Genomic DNA, 19,523 nt, shown 5'->3' with positions numbered 1-19,523 from the left:
AAAAAAAAACCCATCATAGAGAAGTATTCCTGCCGAACCGCTCGCCTTGCTGTGCTTAGTCTATATTTGAAGGGTATATTTTAACAGGAGAAATTTTAAAACGTGGTTCCCCCCTAATCCGTGGTCTGACGTGGTGCAGTCCATCGTGTAACTTCAGCGTTCGAGCGCTTAGTTCTGCGCGCGCGGCATCGCTGCTGCGTGCGCGCTAGGCTGGCTGCGCTGTTGCTGCTGCTGCTGCTCAGGGGGGCGAGGAGTTCTTTGGAGGTTCCCCCCATCTCGCAAGGGGTTGCTCGGTTGCATCACCCTCAGCAGCAGCAGCAGCGGCTATGGTGAGCGGAGCCAGCCGCAGCCGAGGTCGGGACGCGTAGATCACTGCAGAGCGCTGGCCGCGTACAAGGTGCCACGGAGGAGCAGCTGCTCTTTCCAGCCCTGTTGCTCCCTTCTGCCTAGGGAGTCTGCGTTAGACTGCAGCAGCCCCACCTCCTCGCACCCCCACCCGAAGGAGGCAAGGCAAAGCAGCCGCCTGAGGTCAAGTTCAAAGCAGCCGCCTGGGGTCAACTCAGCTGCCCCATCGCTCTGGCTGGCAGGGGGAATTGGGCCCAGCGGGGTTGCCCAGAGGGAGTGGCGATGGTTGCGCCTTGGCTGGGCCACTGAGCGGGCCGGGGTTGGGGGCAAGGAGCTACTGGCCCCGCCAGCCATTAGGCGGCGTGGGGCATCGGGCTCCTCCGCTCCCTTGGGAAGCAGCGGCCGCCGCTGCAAAGAGCGGCCCTTCTCCACGCCCCAGGGACGCTCGGCTTCTCAGGGCAGCGCCGGAGGGAGGACGGGGCCTGCTGCAGCCACCGCCAACAGACAAGGCCGTGCCCCGGGCAGTTGCACCGGCAGCTCGGGCAGTCTCCAGGGCAGGGGCAAAGGGCCCCCGTTCTCTTCCTCCGCGCCCAATCTCAACCGCTGCACCGCCTCGAGAGGGCAGGGAAGAGGGGCCGCGGATGCCCCTTGCGGCCCCCTCCGCCGCTCGGTTGGCTGGCGCTGGCGGTCATCGGCAGGCACGAGAGGCAGCTGCCAGGAACGGCAGCTGCTGCTGCGTCCACTTTCTCCTTGGGTTGTGTGGCAACTGGGATCACGACCGGTCTCTCGCCCTCGCACCGGCGGGAGACACAGGCCACAGCTAGACCTAAGGTTTATCCTGGGATCATCCAGGGTTCGCCCCTGCCTGAGCACTGGATCCCCTGTGTGTCACCTAGGCCACAGCTAGACCTATGGTTTATCCTGGGATCATCCAGGGTTCGCCCCGGCCTGAGCACTGGATCCCCTGTGTGTCACCTAGGCCACAGCTAGACCTAAGGTTTATCCTGGGATCATCCAGGGTTCGCCCCTGCCTGAGCACTGGATCCCCTGTGTGTCACCTAGGCCACAGCTAGACCTATGGTTTATCCTGGGATCATCCAGGGTTCGCCCCTGCCTGAGCACTGGATCCCCTGTGTGTCACCTAGGCCACAGCTAGACCTATGGTTTATCCTGGGATCATCCAGGGTTCGCCCCGGCCTGAGCACTGGATCCCCTGTGTGTCACCTAGGCCACAGCTAGACCTAAGGTTTATCCTGGGATCATCCAGGGTTCGCCCCGGCCTGAGCACTGGATCCCCTGTGTGTCACCTAGATGAACAGGTTTGACCCCTGGACAATCCAGGGATAAACCTTGGGTCTAGCTATGGCCGGAGAGAGGCCTGTGAGTGCAGGCAGCAGCTGTCCCGTCCTCTTTGCAGCCGCTTCCGCTGCTCAGTTGCCCGCCTGGGCAAGAAAGTTGCAGGGAGTTGCTCTTGCTTCCAACCGCTCCCTTTGGGTAGCATGGCTGGACCAGTCCCAACCACCGCAGGCGCTGAGGCGGTGGCAACTAACTGCTCAGTCACCTCCTCAGGCCATCAGCAGTGGCCGCAGCCGCCACTTGCTCTTTACCTCCTGGTAGCAGCAGAGGAGACACCTGCTTTGCATGTGGAAGGGCCCTGATTCAATCCCGACATCTCCACCTGGAGCAAGGAAAGAGCCTGGGCCCCCATCTATACGACAACGGGATTGCTCCTCGTTAAATATAAACCTGAATTTTCGTTGATTCGAATGTAGGTAAAGAGCGTCACACTGCTGCAGCAACAGCAGCTAGTTATTTCCTGAATTTGTTTTTTTATAGTGAGTTGTAAATGCGCACACACGCATTATCGCAGTTAAAACCCCGCGCTGCGGCGAATGGACGGCTGCGTCATGTAACCTAAAACGTGAATATGCGCATTTAGGTCAGGGTAAACAAGCCGTATCGACAAGCCCTCTGGAGAGCCACTGCTACTAGTCTGTGTCAACAATACTGGGCTAGCTGGACCCATGATCTGACTCCGTATAAGGCAACTTCCTGTGTTCTTACGTAGTGTTGCAGGGGTGGATGGGATTCAGCCCACTGGGGGAGTAAGATAGTGGGGCTACAAGACTGGCAAGCACACCCACACACACCCAAGCCTGGGACTCACTCTTGACGGGAGTTTAATATTTGGGGGATGAATTCATTCCTAAAAACATGTGCTGTCATCACAATTCCACAGTCTCTCCAGCACATAGATCAGCCTTCCTCAACCTAGGGCGCTCCAGATGTGTTGGACTGCATCTCCCAGAATCTCTACAATTCTGGGAGTTGTAGTCCAACACACCTGGAGCGCCCCAGGTTGAGGAAGGCTGGCATAGATGATGATGATGATGATGGTGGTGTGGTAGATAGAAGGTATGGAATTGCCTTTGGTAAGCTGGTTTTGCTTTGGCAGAATTATAACGTTATTTATTTCATTTCATTTCTATGCTGCCCAATAGCTGGAGCTCTCTGGGCGGTTCACAAAAATTAAAACCATTCAAAGTATAAAACAACAGTATAAAACCATAATATAAAATACAATATAAAAGCTCAACCAGATAAAAACCTTATGCCAAAAAAATGAGATGGCTGTGACGTGCATTCTCTGAAAGATCACGTTCCTCATTTTTCAAAACAGGACGGTCATAACTAATCAGGCCGCTTTCCCACTGTGCTCTGGACTTGCTGCCTCATTGCCAAGATGCCCCCGCTCTGAGAACTGCAATGTTCTACATAGAGCTGCCATTCTGAATGAGATGGGCCCCAAATTCAGTGACATCTGTGAAAATAAGGTTTGCAATGCTGCACACGCTTGCTTGGAGAAAGTAATGTTTGAACTGGGGAGGGGCATTTACTTCTGAGTAAACATGCTTAAGGTTGTACTGTAAAAATTCATGGCCCTCATTAAAATTAAAGCCTAATATCCTGCCATATATGTATCCATGATTAATCCTATATATCCCTCGTTCTGTGTTAATTGATTTAGGGAGCAATCCTATGCATATTTAGACAGAAAAAACTGCAACTGGTTGGAGTTATAGGGTTTTTTCTGTTTAAATGTGCATAGGATTGCTCCCTTATTTTATCATAATCCCGCTTGTCCCTCTATCTTCACCCCGCCCCCAAACCCCTCCACCTGACACACAGCTGCCTGATTCTGTTCGAGTTCCCACACCTTGTCAAAACGTATTTTGAGAAATGCAGCCTTGCTTTAATATAGTTCCAGATAGCTGAGCAGATACCGTATCATTACGCAAACATCATGTATAAACTTAGTGGTTCTATTGATTTCCTTAACCCTCTCCGGCCCAAACATTAATCTTGCAGCCACAGAATCATAGAGTTGGAAGGTGCTCTAGAAGGTCATCCAATCTGACCCCCAATTCCATAATAATACCATGGCCAGTCTCTGTTGTCACTCATCCAGTCTCTTTTGACTGCTGAGGGCAGAACATGTTGCGCAGGCAGGTCCATGCAGGCTGTTAGGATGGGGGAGTGCTGTTGATCGGCAGACAAGTAAGTGTGGTGCTAGGCACATTTACCCAGAAGCAAGTTGCACACAGTTTGTTCAATGGGGTTTACTCCCAGGTCACAGTACAAAATAAATCTCCCTTGAGTTAATGGCTTAGCACTCCACCTCCAAGCCCTGGCTCCAGTATCACATACCTTACTGGCCTCACTCCCCAGGGTCTGCACATTCAACACTTTTGGAAGGAAAGCTTAGCAGAGCTGGCCACATTTTGCTGCCAGATGCCCCCACCCCCCACCTTTTAACATACAGAAGCTGTCTAGACTGGCAATTGACTGGCAGTGGGACGGTGTCCACCACAGCTGAGGCACATATAATGTGCCTAACAGTAGGGCAGGCCCTGAAGCCTACACATAGGTGCAGGGCTGGGTACAGGGGGGGGAGGCAAGTGGGGCCAGTTGGCATGGGCCCACGATTTTGAGGGGGCCTACTCCAAGTCCCCCTAGGCAAAGTTGCTTGATTTTTCTGTTGTTGATGAATTTGGCCAAAGGAAAGCACGTAAAGCATTTTTGAATGTGAAGAAGTGATGTCTTATATACATCTTGAATAAAAGTGCTTGCCATTACCTTTTTTTATAAATAGTTCTAGTTCATATGTGTTTAGAACTGATTAAAAAAATACTTAATGAGCAGTTTGAAATGGGGCCTACATCAGGCCTATTACCAGCTTTGTCCGGCCCTGCATAGGTGTACACAGTACGTTCTCCACATGGTTAGGAACTCTGAACACACAGGATTCCTGCTTGCATGGGGAGCCTATGCACATAACATCTGCAAAGGTGGACTCTGGAGGCAGGTCCAGTGGGCCAGGCCAGGAGATGCAGGCCTGCTGCTCCCTCCACCCACTGGATGTATGTGTGCTTTCTTTCTGTTCTCCCCCTTCAGCTGCTGAAAGGGCATATTTAATGTTTCTTCTGGAGCGTATTTAGGGTTTCTTTTTTCTTTTTAAAAAATGGAGTAATAAAGGTTATACGCAGGAGGCATAGCTTGGGTGTTGCTGTTTTTAACAGCTTACTGTTAAAAGAAGAATTAACCATACAAGCAATATCTTCTCCTTAGCTGTTTGGGCAGAAATATGGTGAAATGTCAACAGCCCAGTATACTCAAACGAGGTAGCATGAAGGAAGAAAGGTGTCAGAGTAACCTAAGTGACATGGGCAATGTAAGTTTATCTCTAGCAGCAGGCCGCAGCAACAAAGTTCAACAATTGTGTGTGTGTGTGGTTTATGCCTTAGGCCAGGGGTGGGCAATCTTTTTGGCCCTGAAGGCTGCATGTGGAGGTAGGTTGGGGGCTGCATGCAGATGGTGGGCAGGGATCCCTCCCCTTCTGCTCTGGCACAAATGCAGAATCTGAAACCTCTCCATCATGCCTGGGTCCATCTCCAGCTGAGAGCCCCCCTCCCTCCTGCTACCAACTGTCACTGCTGAACTTTGTGACTAAGAAAATAGTGACTGAATCTGCTTTTCTTACCCCCTCCCCATCAACCTCCCTAGGTAACTGATTCCATTGTCGTACTGCTCTAACAGGAAGTTTTTCCTGATGTCCAGCTGGAATCTGGCTTCCTTTAACTTGAGCCCGTTATTCCGTGTCCTGCACTCTGGGAGGATCAAGAAGAGATCCTGGCCCTCCTCTGTGTGACAACCTTTTAAGTATTTGAAGAGTGCTATCATGTCTCCCCTCAATCCTCTCTTCTCCAGGCTAAACATGCCTAGTTCTTTCAGTCTCTCTTCATAGGGCTTTGTTTCCAGAGCCCTGATCATCCTGGTTGCCCTCCTCTGAACACACTCCAGCTTGTCTGCGTCCTTCTTGAATTGTGGAGCCCAGAACTGGACGCAATACTCTAGATGAGGCCTAACCAGGGCCGAATAGAGAGGAACCAGTACCTCATGTGATTTGGAAGCTATACTTCTATTAATGCATTTAATTAATAGAATTTAACTTAAGAAGTAAGTCTCTGTTCAGTGGGGTTTACTCAAAGGTAAGTATGCACTGTAACTCCCCTCTCCAAACCCACAATTACCACTCTTGCTGCAAGTAGTTTGGAAAAATGTCCCATTTGCTCCAGCTGAACTTCACAGCACCCCCAAGCCTAAATGCAGCTTCATGTGAGTTTGTATGTGCACGTGCAAGAGAGAAGGAGGGAAAGTTTGGGGATGTGTGTGAATGGGGGGGGGGGGGCGTATGTAACTTTGGCTCCACCCATTGCTGGCATTGGGTGCTCAAGGTGAAAAAAGGAGAGCCCTGCTGCAGAGGCTTGAAGCCTTAATCTCTGCATAATGGGTGGATGTCTCCTATCTCAAGAGCACATGCCTGTAAGGTAGGGTGACCATATGAAAAGGAAGACAGGGCTCCTGTATCTTTAACAGTTGCATAGAAAAGGGGATTTCAGCAGGGGTCATTTGTAGATATGGAGAACCTGGTGAAATAGCCCCTTCATCACCCCAGTTCAAGCAGCAAGAGCTATACTAGAGTGACCAGATTTAAAAGAGGGCAGGGCACCTGCAGCTTGAACTGTTTTGATGAAGAGGGAATTTCACCAGGTTCCTCATATATACAAATGACACCTGCTGAAATTCCCTTTTCAAAACAACTGTTAATGATACAGGAGCCCTGACCTTTTCATATGGTCACCCTATGTAAGGCAGACATTCATAGAAGCTGTGTTATTACTTTGGTGTTAAAGATTTTTAGGGCAGGTTCGATCAACTGTCCCCCTTTATTATAATAAAACTTCATTAGAACCCCTATAGTTTTTTGTGCTTTAAATTTCGCTGCCTCCCTGTGCCCTTTCCACGAGAGGGACTCACTAAAGAAAATGCCCAGATATCTAAATGTTCGAACCTGGTCAATGACCTGTTGGTCCAAAGTCTATCTGTGTACAGGTCTGCGGCTGCTGAAGACCATTATCTTTGCCTTAGTATTGTTTATTGCCAGGCTTTCAGATTTGCAATAAGAGCTGAGAGTACCTAAGAGCTTTTTCAGGCCCAAACGCACGAGAGAGATAAGTGCTATGTTGTCTACATACATAAGAGTAAAGATCTTTCTGTTCATGATTACTGGGGAAGGGGAGTTTACTTGGGCTAACTGTAGGGTGACCATATGAAAAGGATGACAGGGCTCCTGTATCTTTAACACTAATGTAGAAAAGGGAATTTCAGCAGGTGTCAATTGAAGAGGGTGAAATTCCCTTTTCATCACAACAGTTAAAGCTACACTAGCTATAGGAGAGTGACCAGATACAAAAGTAGGCAGGGCTTCTGCAGCTTTAACTGTTGTGATGAAGAGGGAATTTCACCCTCTTCAGTTGACACCTGCTGAAATTCCCTTTTCTACATTACTGTTAAAGATACAGGAGCCCTGTCCTCCTTTTCATATGGTCACCCTAGCTAACTGTGCCACTAGGTCATTAACATAGATGTTGAAGAGGGAGGGGGCCTGGAGCCCGTCTACACTTGTCTAGATGAAACGTAACAAGTTGGCAGAGATGATGTCAGCAGTCACGTGATGCTGTTGTTGTTACGTTTCTTCTGACTTTTAAAACTGTTCCACTTTCTGTTAAAATCGTTTTAAAACTAACAATGTGCCCCAACCTTTCGTTGTATTCGATGCTGTCTTTCAAAGTCATGTCTCGTGACCATGGTCTTTGCTTCCTGATTAGGACTTGAGGGCTTTTCTAGGGGAGGGAGAGCTGGCACAACACGACAAGGGGGAGGGGGAGAGGGAGGGAGGGCGGTGAAAGAGGGGACAGAGGCTTAATTTTTTTAAAAAACCGCTTATCTTTCGGGGCGCACGTGGCCCCTTTAAGATGCTGCAGGGCTTCCCTGTCCCTATGCGTCGCCCCGCCTCCCTGCCGGCTTATCCCGGCAGGTCTAGCTCAGAGTCACCGGAAGAAGGAGGTTTACTTCAGAGCTAATGAAGAACATTCTAAAGAAGAGTGTGCCCGGGTAAAACGATAGAAGAAAAGGTATTTCGATTGACTGGGCTCAAGTTGCATTTTGTAACGTAGCAAGGGAGGACGCAACAATGCACTTAAACAACGGTGTAACGATTAGTGTAGATCCTGCCCAGGAGACATCCTTGTTTAACTCCCCCGGTTCATTCATAGAAGCTGGCTCAGAGTAAGGCCTACCCAGATCCAAAGACTCTATGCTCCCATGTCTTCTCCAGTTGTCCTACAGGTTTTGGTTCTAAAGTGCCACCTCCTTCTTTAACAAGACAACACAAGCATGAACACCCTGCAACAAGCTGCCTGCCATTCCATGGGCTGCAGCTCATGTGGCCCATTTTTAGGGTGACCATATGAAAAAGAGGACAGGGCTCCTGTATCCTTAACAGTTGCATTGAAAAGGAAATTTCAGCAGGTGTATATATTTGTATAAAAATGTAATAAATAAATAAATAAATAAATAAAAATATATGGAGAACCTGATGAAATTCCCTCTTCATCACCACAGTTAAAGATGCAGTTGCCCTGCCCTCTTTTAAATCTGGTCACTCCAGTATAGCTCCTGCAGCTTTAACTGTGGTGATGAAGAGGGAATTTCACCAGGTTCTCCAGATATACAAAGGACACCTGCTTAAATTCCCTTTTCTATGCAACTGTTAAAGATACAGGAGCCCTGTCCTCCTTCTCATATGGTCACCCTACCATTTTGAACTTCTGAAAAGACGCAGGGCATTTATGGATTTTCTAACATGCCTTTGATTTGGTTTTTTAAACAAAAGGACAAATACTCAATTTGCTTTTAAGTACGTCCAGGACAGTGTACTGCGGGGTAATTGAATACAAACAGGTAGAGAAGCTTGAGCAGCCTCCTCAACCTGGTGCCCTCCAGATGTTTGGAATGCAATTCCAAACAGCCCCCAGTCAGCATGGTCAATGGGAGCAGTAGTCCAACACATCTGGAGGGCCCAGATTGGAGAAGGTTAACCTAGCGCAATATATATAATAGCTAGGATGGGGCCTCAGGCATCCCTCCTTGATGTGAAAATAGCTGTGTTACCAGGACAAAGGAGTGTCTGTATTTTCATCTGTAAAACGCTGACAGGTTACAGTTGGTGGTTGACAGCAAAGTACTAAGCAAAACGTTGTTCGGGATGGGCTCTCTGTTCATGACAATACTGACACATGCAATTAAGCTAATAGGTGTGGTTTTTTTTAAAGACCTGATATACTTTCCAGAAGTAAAGCTTTAGGAGGGTGAGGCTTCTTTTAGGGATGTCTGATGCATGCCCAAACTTCCAATTTCTGAATGAATGTCAGTTGGTGAATGAGAAGGAAAAACATACCCTGAAGAGTTGTTCTTAAACTAGAAACTTGCAGAGACTTAAGTGGCCGAGGTGGTAAAAAGATTCTCCTGCAAAGTCTGCCCTCATTACCTATAGGATGCATGTTGGGCAAAAAAATCCGAAATTCACATAAAAGCTGATGAGATCTGAGTTTCCAATGGAATTATGGACAGATCAATTTATTTATTTATTTATTTATTTATTTATTTATTTATTTAAAACATTTGTATCTCACCCTATATCAATAAGATCACAGGGCGGCGTACTGAAATGAAAATGTCAACCCAGTATGCAGCTGTGAAAAAGGCAAATTCCATGTTAGGCATAATTAGGGAAAGGAAAGGAAAGGAACCTCTCATGCAAGCACTGAGTCATTCCTGACTCTTGGAGGGATGCCAGCTTTCGCTGCCATTTTCTTGGCAGGCCTTATAGCGGGGTGGTTTGCCGTTGCCTTCCCCGGCTGTGATTACCTTTCCCCCAGCTAACTGGGTACTCATTTTACCGACCTCGGGAGGATGGAAGGCTGAGTCAACCCGAGCCGGCTGCCTGAAACCAGCTTCTGCTGGGATTGAACTCAGGCTGTGGGGAGAGTTTCAGCTGCAGAAACTGCTGCTTTACCACTCTGCGCCACACGAGGAATAAAAAATAAAACTGCCGAGATCATACTCCCCTTGTACCAATCATTGATGCAACCACACTTGGAATATTGTCTATAGTTCTGGTCACTGCACCTAAAAAACGATATTGTAGTCCTGGGAAAAGTGCAGAAAAGAACAGCATTGAGCAGGGGGTTGGACTCGATGGCTTTGTAGGCCCCTTCCAACTCTGCTATTCTATGATTCTATGAACTAAAATGATCAAGAGGTTGAAGCAACTCCCCTATGAGGAAAGGTTACAATAGCTGAGATTGTTTAGCTTAGAAAAAAGTCAAGCAAAAGGAGACATAATAAAGGTGTGCAAAATTATGCATGGTGTGGGGAAAGTGGATAAGGAGACATTTTTCTCCCTCTCTCATAATGCTGGAACCCAGGGCATTCCATGAAGCTGATTGGTGGGAGATTCAGGACAGATAAAAGGGAATTTGCTGCCAGAAGATGTAGTGATGGCCACCAATTTGATGGCTTTAAAAGGGGATTAGACAAATTCATGGAGAATAAGGCTGGCTACCAGCCCTCTTGGCTCTATGCTGCCTCCAATACCAGAGGCAGTATGCCTATGTACACCAGTTGTGGGGTAACATGGGTGGGAGAGTGTTGTTGCACACATGTCCTGCTTGTGTGTTTCCTGTGGGCAGCTGGTTGGTCACTGTGTGAACACAGTGCTGGACTAGATGGACCCTTGGTCTGAGCTAGCATGGCTGTTCTGATGTTTGTTTTTAAAGCATCAGGACAGTTGTGTTAGGCTAGAAGAGAGACGTAGGGTACATTTCTAACACACCAGAGAAATTTCTGTTGCATAAGAGAGAGGGACGCAGAGGAGTAGCTGGACTACGCTGAAAGCCTTCACAGAGCTGCAAGAGAAATAACCCATTCATCAGTGCTACAAAAGCCTTTCATTGCTATGAATTGAGAATGCAGGGAGCACAGCTAAGCCAAGCCAAGCCAATGCAACTGGAAGGTTTAAGCCTGTTGTTAAGGCCTTGGCCACACAACAATTCTACCTTCACCGGCTGAATTTTAAACGGGACACTTGGGAGAGATGATGACTCAGGGTTTATTGAGGATCTGTGGATAAGCTCAGGTTTGGGAGGTATAAGAAAGTAATGAGATGGCAATAGTCCCTCCTTAAATGGGATAGGGTGAAGTGGACAAAGGAAACAGATTTGAAGGGAAGAATCCACATCCTTCTTTAGGGATAGGAAGATGGGTGGAAAGATTGGGTGACCTGGAAGCACTCCAAGAAGCCCTGTTTTCTTTCACCTCCGCCTTTCTGCTATATCAGACTTTTCTGAAAGGGTCCTGGGTGGCAGCCAAACAGTAACTTCACAACCACAAAAGGAGGCTCTATCAAAGGCAGATGGGTTCTCATTTCATTCCATCTCTCATTTCACCAAAGATGATCACACAACTGTCAGAGCTGAAAGGAAGATCTGGAATGGAGAAATTAGAAACCTTTGGAGAAATTAATTGGCTTTTTTTCTAAAAAAAAATCTTGACACATTTCAGCTTTTTCAGTATTGGCAAACTGTGGAGTAAAAAGCATCAGAAGGAGGTTCATAAGGTTACACGGAAATGAGACAATGTCTTACTTAGGCCATAGCTAGACCTAAGGTTTATCCCTGGATCGTCCAGGGGTCAAACCTGTTCACCTAGGTGACACACAGGAGATCCAGTGCTCAGGCAGGGGCGAACCCTGGATGATCCCAGGATAAACCTTAGGTCTAGCTGTGGCCTAGGAGACAAACGGGGGATCCAGTGCTCAGGCAGGAGTGAACCCTGGATGATCCCAGGATAAACCTTAGGTCTAGCTGTGGCCTAGGAGACAAACGGGGGATCCAGTGCTCAGGCAGGAGTGAACCCTGGATGATCCCAGGATAAACCTTAGGTCTAGCTGTGGCCTAGGTGACACACAGGGGATCCAGTGCTCAGGCAGGGGCGAACCCTGGATGATCCCAGGATAAACCTTAGGTCTAGCTGTGGCCTAGGAGACAAACGGGGGATCCAGTGCTCAGGCAGGAGTGAACCCTGGATGATCCCAGGATAAACCTTAGGTCTAGCTGTGGCCTAGGTGACACACAGGGGATCCAGTGCTCAGGCAGGAGTGAACCCTGGATGATCCCAGGATAAACCTTAGGTCTAGCTGAGGCCTAGGTGACACACAGGGGATCCAGTGCTCAGGCAGGGGCGAACCCTGGATGATCCCAGGATAAACCTTAGGTCTAGCTGTGGTCTTACAGAGATTTGTGGCAATGCTAGCGCACACCAGGGCTTAGGCTCTCTGTCAAACAAAGACTTCTGGCCCCACTTGGGACTGGGTCAACACTGGTCAATTTCTTCTTGGAACCAGCAGACAAGGTGACAACGGGGCAGCTAGGGAATTTTAGACCCTGGACTTAATGGTCTTATGAGGGTCTCACCTGTAAATGCTTTTGTGTATTACTTTAGTTTTGAAACTCATGACTAACAGTACTTCCCCCGCCCAACAGCACTATTTCGTGCTTTACAACTGTTTCTACATTCCTGATATGTTAGAGTAAACAACAAACAAACAAAAACCCTTTTAAACCCCCTGTTTTTCAACCAGGATTAAAAGAAAGAATAATGTGTATAATGTAATGAAATGCATAGTGTTGCAATTGCAGGAGAAGTAGAAGGCGTTTGAAGGAAATTTATCATTTATGTATACAGCACAAACAATTGCGGGAGAAATTGGAGCGCGTGCTGCTGTTCGGTTGGCTTTTTTTCTTTTCTTTTTTAGTCTGCTAACTGTATGTGCTCCATTGCCACTGTGCAGGAAAGGAGGTTCAAAAATAAAGTGTATTGTTATTTACAGCTGCATAGCTGTGTATATGTGCAGTAAGCAATAGCCACCAAAAAAGAAATCAAATTAATTGCATGTGCATCTTCACAGCAGGGCTGTGCAGGGACCCCCCGATCCACCTTGGAGGCCGATCCAGAGCCCCTGAAGCAGCTCCGATTCGCCTCAGGCTGCCTCAGGGGTTCCTGAAGCTGAGGCGAAATTCGGGCCTCTGAGGCGACTTGGAGTTTTCTGGGTGTCGGCTGTGCAGCTGGACTGCGCAGCCGGCACCCAGAAAACTCTCCCCGCTTACCTGGGGTAGGCTGGGGGAGGGGGCGGCTCCTAAGCGCCAAGGCGGCCCGAAGCTTCAGAGCCAATTGGCTTCGGGCCGCCTCATCCTTCACCCGAACCACCTCGCTTCGGATTCAGGGTTCGGAACAGCCCTACTTCACAGCTGTGCAGCAATAGTTTGAAAATGAATAGTGTGGTTGTTTGCAACTGTTTTGGTGTGCAATGAAAAATAGCCACCAAAAATAATAATAAATGGATTTCCTGTCTGCAAGTCCCATGAAAATCACTGTGAACAAGAAACAAAAGAGGGAAAAGAACAGAACGTGTGCTTTCTATCATGGGAGGAGGAAAAGTGTTGGGGGAGGAAAGCTTGTGCTTTAAAACCACTCATACCAGTAGGAATTATAAAGCTAGATTGAAATACGCACGTCTTTCTAGCATTGAAGAAAGTAATACATGTTTGGAGAAAAATGGAATATTGTGGGAGAAATAGTGACAGGTCAAAGCGCTGGGGAGTGCACCATGTGCCCCACATGTGTGCCAGACATTACAATGCAGAGTTCAAATGCTAGTGTAGATTGGCTCTATGTTTTACAGAATTGAGCTGAACTTTGAGTTTCCAGCAGCCAGCTCTAGGTACCTTCCTGACTTGACCACCTGAGAGAACTGCTCCAGCTCTTTGTTGCATTATGTTGCACTTAAAACTTTAATAGAGATTAATGGAGAAGTGAAAATGAATGAAATGTTGTTTTTAAAAGCAACGGAACTAGGGCTTTTTTACATGAGGCTTTTAACCTGCCACTTTACTGAGGCTTCTGCTTCCATATTCTTTGTGGGATTAAGTTCAATTTATTCACGCATGTTTTTTCTGGAGGTTTTCTTTCTCTTCCTTTCTATATGTTCCACTATACAACCACTGTCTGGTGCTGTGGTATAGCGGAATTGTGCAAATACACGAGAGTTTTATGTCGCCATTCATGGATATACCAGACTTTCCTCATTAGAAAAATATATATGCTAAAATGGGTGCAAACAATGGGGTGTACCAGCATTCCAACCTTGAACCCAGGAATCTGAACTCCCATCCCCCTACCTCTCACAGCTGGCTTGGAAAGAACTGTGCAAGATGCCTCTCTGAGGTCACAAATACGACCTTGGAGAGGAGAGAAAGGGGGCGGTCTTCTGGACAGGGAGGGGAGGCCACTTGGGAGTCTGTCTTATGAAGAATCCTCCAGCCTCCCCAGCCTCCTTCCCTTCCGTTCTGCAGAGACCCAGCTAGACAGGCAAAATGCCCATCTAGCAAAAATGCAGAGTAGAAGGAGCATGGAGGCAAAGATCATCTCTGCACCTCTCCCACTCTGCATAGGATGCCTGCCAACCTTCCAATAGGATTGCGCCCAAATTAAAGACAATGTGATAATGTGATATCCCTCTAGATCAGAGTTTTCCAAACTGTGTGTCGCGACACGTTAGTGTGTCAGCTGCAGTGTGTAGGTGTGTCACGTGAACGTAACGAGAAACCTCTGAGTCTATGTGAAATAAGCAAGACCAACTTGCATGCATTTTTACGCAGCAAAGGTGCCGATTAGTATGGTGCACTAGCATATTCCCCTTCCGGCGTATCCGTGTATGCACACCATGGTCGAGGCATCATACAGGTACTGCACATGCGCAGTATGCATAATCGGGTCGAAACAGCTGATTCCGCGTCACTTCCGGTGACGCAGCTGCACCTGAAGTGAAGCATTCGAGAAATTCCATGGGTCCAGTTTTTTGATAGAACACCATCTCAACTGCCACTTGATCGCAGCTTGACAAAATTGGTTCAATATGAAAAGTCTTGGAAATGTATGTTATTATCTTGCAAATCATATATTTTTAAAAATATAAATGAAAGGTTTTCATGAGATATGTTGTGTCCCCATACATTTCGTTATTACAATTTATGTATGTGTCCGTATCTCTTATAAGGGGTTAGTTTAACCTCCGGTTTGCTAGTAAAACTGAATTACTGTGTTGCGAAATGATGCATGTCTAAAAAGTATGTCACCAACATGAAAAGTTTGGAAAACTCTGCTCTAGATGAACTAGAAAGTGCTAAATGAAAAGATCAAACATTTTTTAAAAAAATAATAATCAGAAGAGGACAGGAAAAATGCAGAAAGCTTTAATGACTTGGGGAAATAGCCAAGGGGTCTAGGCTGTCAGCTGAGATGTTTCTCATGAAACAGGAACGAGCTTTAAGCAATCACACTGAACTACAATAAACCCACAAAAAATAAACAGTTTCTCCCCGGAATCAGAAAGAAGGGGCAGTGTTATGCAAAGAGGAAAGTAATGTAGAAAGGTTTAGTTAAAGTGAAAGCAGAGAAGAAAACTCACAGGTAGCTAGAGGAAGGTTGTGTGGGGCTATTGGCTATGGAGAAGTGACAACACAAAGCCAACGTTGTGACTCCTTTAACACTTCTCCAGACTCTGATCTGCTACATCCTAGAAAACTTCCGAAACTGGTTTGAGCTGGGAAATTATTTGCAATCTGGATACTAAATGGGCAAAAGATTCCTTATTGGAACAATGTGAGAGCCGCTTCTACATGCTTGGATTCCATATTGCTCTGGAAATTTCTTTTGGGAAAGGGCATTTGGTTTTGTTGACTAACGTGATTCTCACCACTCCCATGCTAGATCTACACCAAGCAGGATATAACACTATGAAAGTGGACTGACAACAATATATGGAATGTGAGCGTCATCACACAGGGATGGGTGGGAATCACATTTCCTTACTGTCGCTTCTCCGCCCCTGCTTTTGTCCCTCATTACTTCCTCTTTCTTCCTGGAGGGGAAAGAGGAAGTAAACAATGACCACATGGCCCATTCAGGGGCCATTTTTATCATGCTGCTTTTCCTGCACAAAACAGGAGATCATGCCACATAAAATGGATTAAATGGCGGTCTATTTTGCTACGGAAAAATGAGCAGAAGGAGTGGGAGGCGTGCTGCAGGCAGATGACATCGTCTAAAGGACCTGCGCACATGGGCAGTAGTGAGCATGCAATAAAACGCTCGTCTGATGAACTTCTGTGGGCATGTCTACACCTCCCGGCGTTCCGGGAGGGAGGGAGGAGGATCTTGCATTATCCTGCTCGCAAGATCCTCCTCTTTGGACAGATGGCGCGTGCAACATCGTGGGAGGAACGAGGGATGTCGCAGCCAACATATTTTTTAAATGAAGGTGAGTGCACGAGTGCTCCAATGGAAAATTAAGTGGGGTGTTTTTTTAAAAAAACAACAACCAACTGACTGCACTCCCCCCTCCCACCCCCAATGGGCACTGAGCACCTGAAGAGCTCCGTGCCCCATGCCCGGTTCCTTGTGTTTACTCGCGAGGAGCCAGGACGAAAACGGGATGGCCGCCCACACCTTCTGCGGTCTCAGGACAATCCTGAGACCACTGGAAAAATCAGGCTAAAAGCCATCCCGGTTATCCCAGGGAAATGGAGGGATCATCCCTCCCTGCCCCCAGGATCCTCTGTGCATCATGTGGATGCACAGAGATGATCCCGGGGCAATCCCCGGGATAAGGCATGGTGTAGACATGCCCTGTGTCATTGTCCCCAACATTTGTCAGCACACTTCATTACCATTATAAAGCAATAGAATGGATCCCGCCCAACATTGCTCTGGTGCTCTAGGGTAAATTGTCATTTGTACCCAAGCAAAAGCCATTTTTAAAATGGACCATGAAACTGGACAGAGAGCTTGCAAAGCAGCATGGGATAAAAGTGACATTTATAGTAAGCTATAGTAAGAAAACAGATTTTATAAATGGATAAGATGTTCAATCAACACACTTCAAGGGCGTGGGGGGGAAGGCCACGTGGAAAGCTCCAACTGTATCCAAACCAAGGGCAAACAAGGGACAGATTGCTGCAGACTGAAACCATCATTCTTCTATGAAATCTGAACAGTTGACCATTAAGTGCTCCAGTATCAACCAGAAAACTCTGCCAGGACTTTGTCCAGGCTCCAGAGTGGTTGGAATAAACAAGTAGAAACCCATTGACCCAAGTCAACCCCAAGTCTGGTACAGCTTTTACACTTGTAAATGTGCATTTGACACTTGTAAACATGCCTCATTACTATCGATTTGTGAGGCGCTTGCTCTGCTTGACTGACATATCCATTGGGAAATGGAATCTCTTTGCTACGGCATGGACTATTTACACATGGCTGTTCCCCACACTCCCCTGATAAACCCTGATAACAAAGGAAGAGTCTGGAAGAAGAAGCTGCTTAGCATAGATGATGTCCGATCCCTTTATAAAGGGCGGAACCCTTTTTTCATATTCGAACCAGAGCCATATGTAAGGGACCTGCAATCTTCAATGCATGGCCAATTATGAGCATACATTAAATTGCTGATATAGAGAAGCTCACTGTGGTCATAGCTAGACCTGAGGTTTATCCCAGGATTGTCCTGGGGTCAAACCTGTTCATCTAAGTGCCACGCAGGGCATCCAGCGCTCAGGCAGGGACGAACCCGGGATGATCCTGGGATAAACCTTAGGTCTAGCTACGGCCTGTGTGTAGCTATTCCATCTTTTCTTCAGAGGGTTTTACTGTAAAAACAAAGAAAGAAAAGATGGAAGAAGCAGGGGGAAACCATGGGAGGGACCTAGATGGAAGACGGTGATGTCCAGTAACATTTTGTGCATGAGGCAGGGCGATTGCACAATGAAAGTCTCTCCTGGAAGCATCCTTTGGAAGAAAAACCACTGAAACTCATGTAGAATTTAAGTTGAACTTTGAAAACTCTCTTCTGCTGACACCCATGGAATTGTTTAATAGACTGCTGACCAAGGAAAAAGCCATTCCAAAGGGCAACAAAATGAAGTAGAGGACCATGTTTATTGTAACATAGCCAGCATTTTCCTGTCAACCTAACATTGCTTCTGAGTCAACCAGTGTTCTGAAGGATGTTTGTAGGGCAGGTTCACAATAACATGATTTCTAGGTATGAAATTACGCCGACGGGCAATTCCCATCCCAATAGCATTTAGGATTGGGAGGGGGGGAATGTTGGTGGGGAACAAATGGAGAGAGAGCTGGTCCCTGGAATGGAAAGATTGCAGGTGGAAAGGCCTACTCAGAGCCAGAGCCAGGTTTTGGGAGGCACTTGGGCAAAAGGCCATTAATGCCCCTCCAAGTGAGTCTGCCTTTTCCCTGCCATTGCCACCAGCTGCTGCTCCTCGTCCTCCATTTATTTATTGCATTTTTATACTGCCCAATAGCCGAAGCTCCCTGGGCAGTTTTCCTTATCATTGCTATCATCTGCTTGCTTGCCAGGCAGAGAGCCAGTGAGCAAGTAGGCTGTGGCATTGACTGTTCCTTCTCACCATCAACTATGTCTGAACCAGAGTGAGAGGCAGGTGAACAGGCAAGTTGCAGTGGTAAAGGGCTCTTGTCAGTGGGGCCCCTATTGGAGTGGGGGAACAGTGCTCCAGCAGGATGAACCTGGATGCAAGCTCTGGGCCTAATGTTGCTTTCAAGTGTGGGTTGGGAACCAGAGGGTTGTCTGGGACCACCAGGTACTGCAGAGTTGCTGAAGCTGTATAGGGGCCGATCTACACCAAGCAGGATATAACACTTTTAAAACAGTATGAAAACGGTATATGTAATGTGTCCTGGGCCTGAACAGTTGTCATAACCCTTATAAACTGTTATAAGCAGTAGTGTAGATCCTGCCCAGATGTAAACTTGACTAAAATTGGGGCCCACTGGAAGCTCCATGTAAAAGTTGCAAATAGCTAGTTTTTCAAGCTGTTGGCATAGAGAAGAAGTTCATAGAAATATAGAAATAGGGAAAGAGGTCTGTCTAATGTTGCATCTTATGTTACAATGAACACTGAGATCAGAAAGTACATGATGAACTTTTCTACATGAAGCTGTTAATCCGCTGCACTACTTAAGGCTTCATCGCAGAATTGAGATCTGACCACTGCAGGAGGAATGTTTCCTTTCCAGCTTTTGCTCTACATAACCTCTAGGTGGCACTGTGGTAGAGCAGAAAAGCGCAAATACACAAGAGGAAACCACACATTTTCACTTTCACCACTAAATTCCACATTTCCCTGCTCTAAAAGTGAAAGGGCTGGTTAGATGCAGAAACAAAAGCAGAGGTCATGACACCGTCAGTAGTGAATGACCAATTCATGATAAATGCCTTGTGTAGAAAAGCCTTATATCTCTGAAAGGCAAAATAGGAGGTACATCCTGCAACATTTTGTATCAAACATGCCTCAGCTGCAATATGAGTAGAAAAGATTGCTATCCTTTCTTTTTGTACTCTGGTGTTTGCATTGACTTCAATAAACCTTTGAAGAGGCCTTCATATGGTAAGAGTCAACGGCAGGTGTTGTGTCAGGGCATTCATTGCTGGTTTCCTTTCTGAAGCGTCCTACAAAATCCCCCTGAGATTATTAGAGACTGGTTTTAGTGCCATATACTTCTCTTGAAATGACACCTGGAACATGGACATTGCTACACACCAGCCTGCTTTGACACTGGTG

The 19,523-nt window shown here is 47.0% G+C and overlaps 1 protein-coding gene across 1 annotated transcript in view; it reads right to left on the bottom strand.

Annotated features, from left to right (window-relative positions):
• Positions 1-19,523, bottom strand: part of ACTR2 (actin related protein 2) — a 351,444-nt gene that overhangs the window by 203,907 nt on the left and 128,014 nt on the right. The window lies entirely within an intron of this gene.

The sequence above is a fragment of the Elgaria multicarinata genome, chromosome 2 (assembly GCF_023053635.1).
Source record: "Elgaria multicarinata webbii isolate HBS135686 ecotype San Diego chromosome 2, rElgMul1.1.pri, whole genome shotgun sequence".
In the NCBI taxonomy this organism is placed as follows: domain Eukaryota; kingdom Metazoa; phylum Chordata; class Lepidosauria; order Squamata; family Anguidae; genus Elgaria; species Elgaria multicarinata.
The sequence above is the reverse complement of the archived record's forward strand: the minus strand, read 5'-3'. Positions and strand labels throughout refer to the sequence as shown.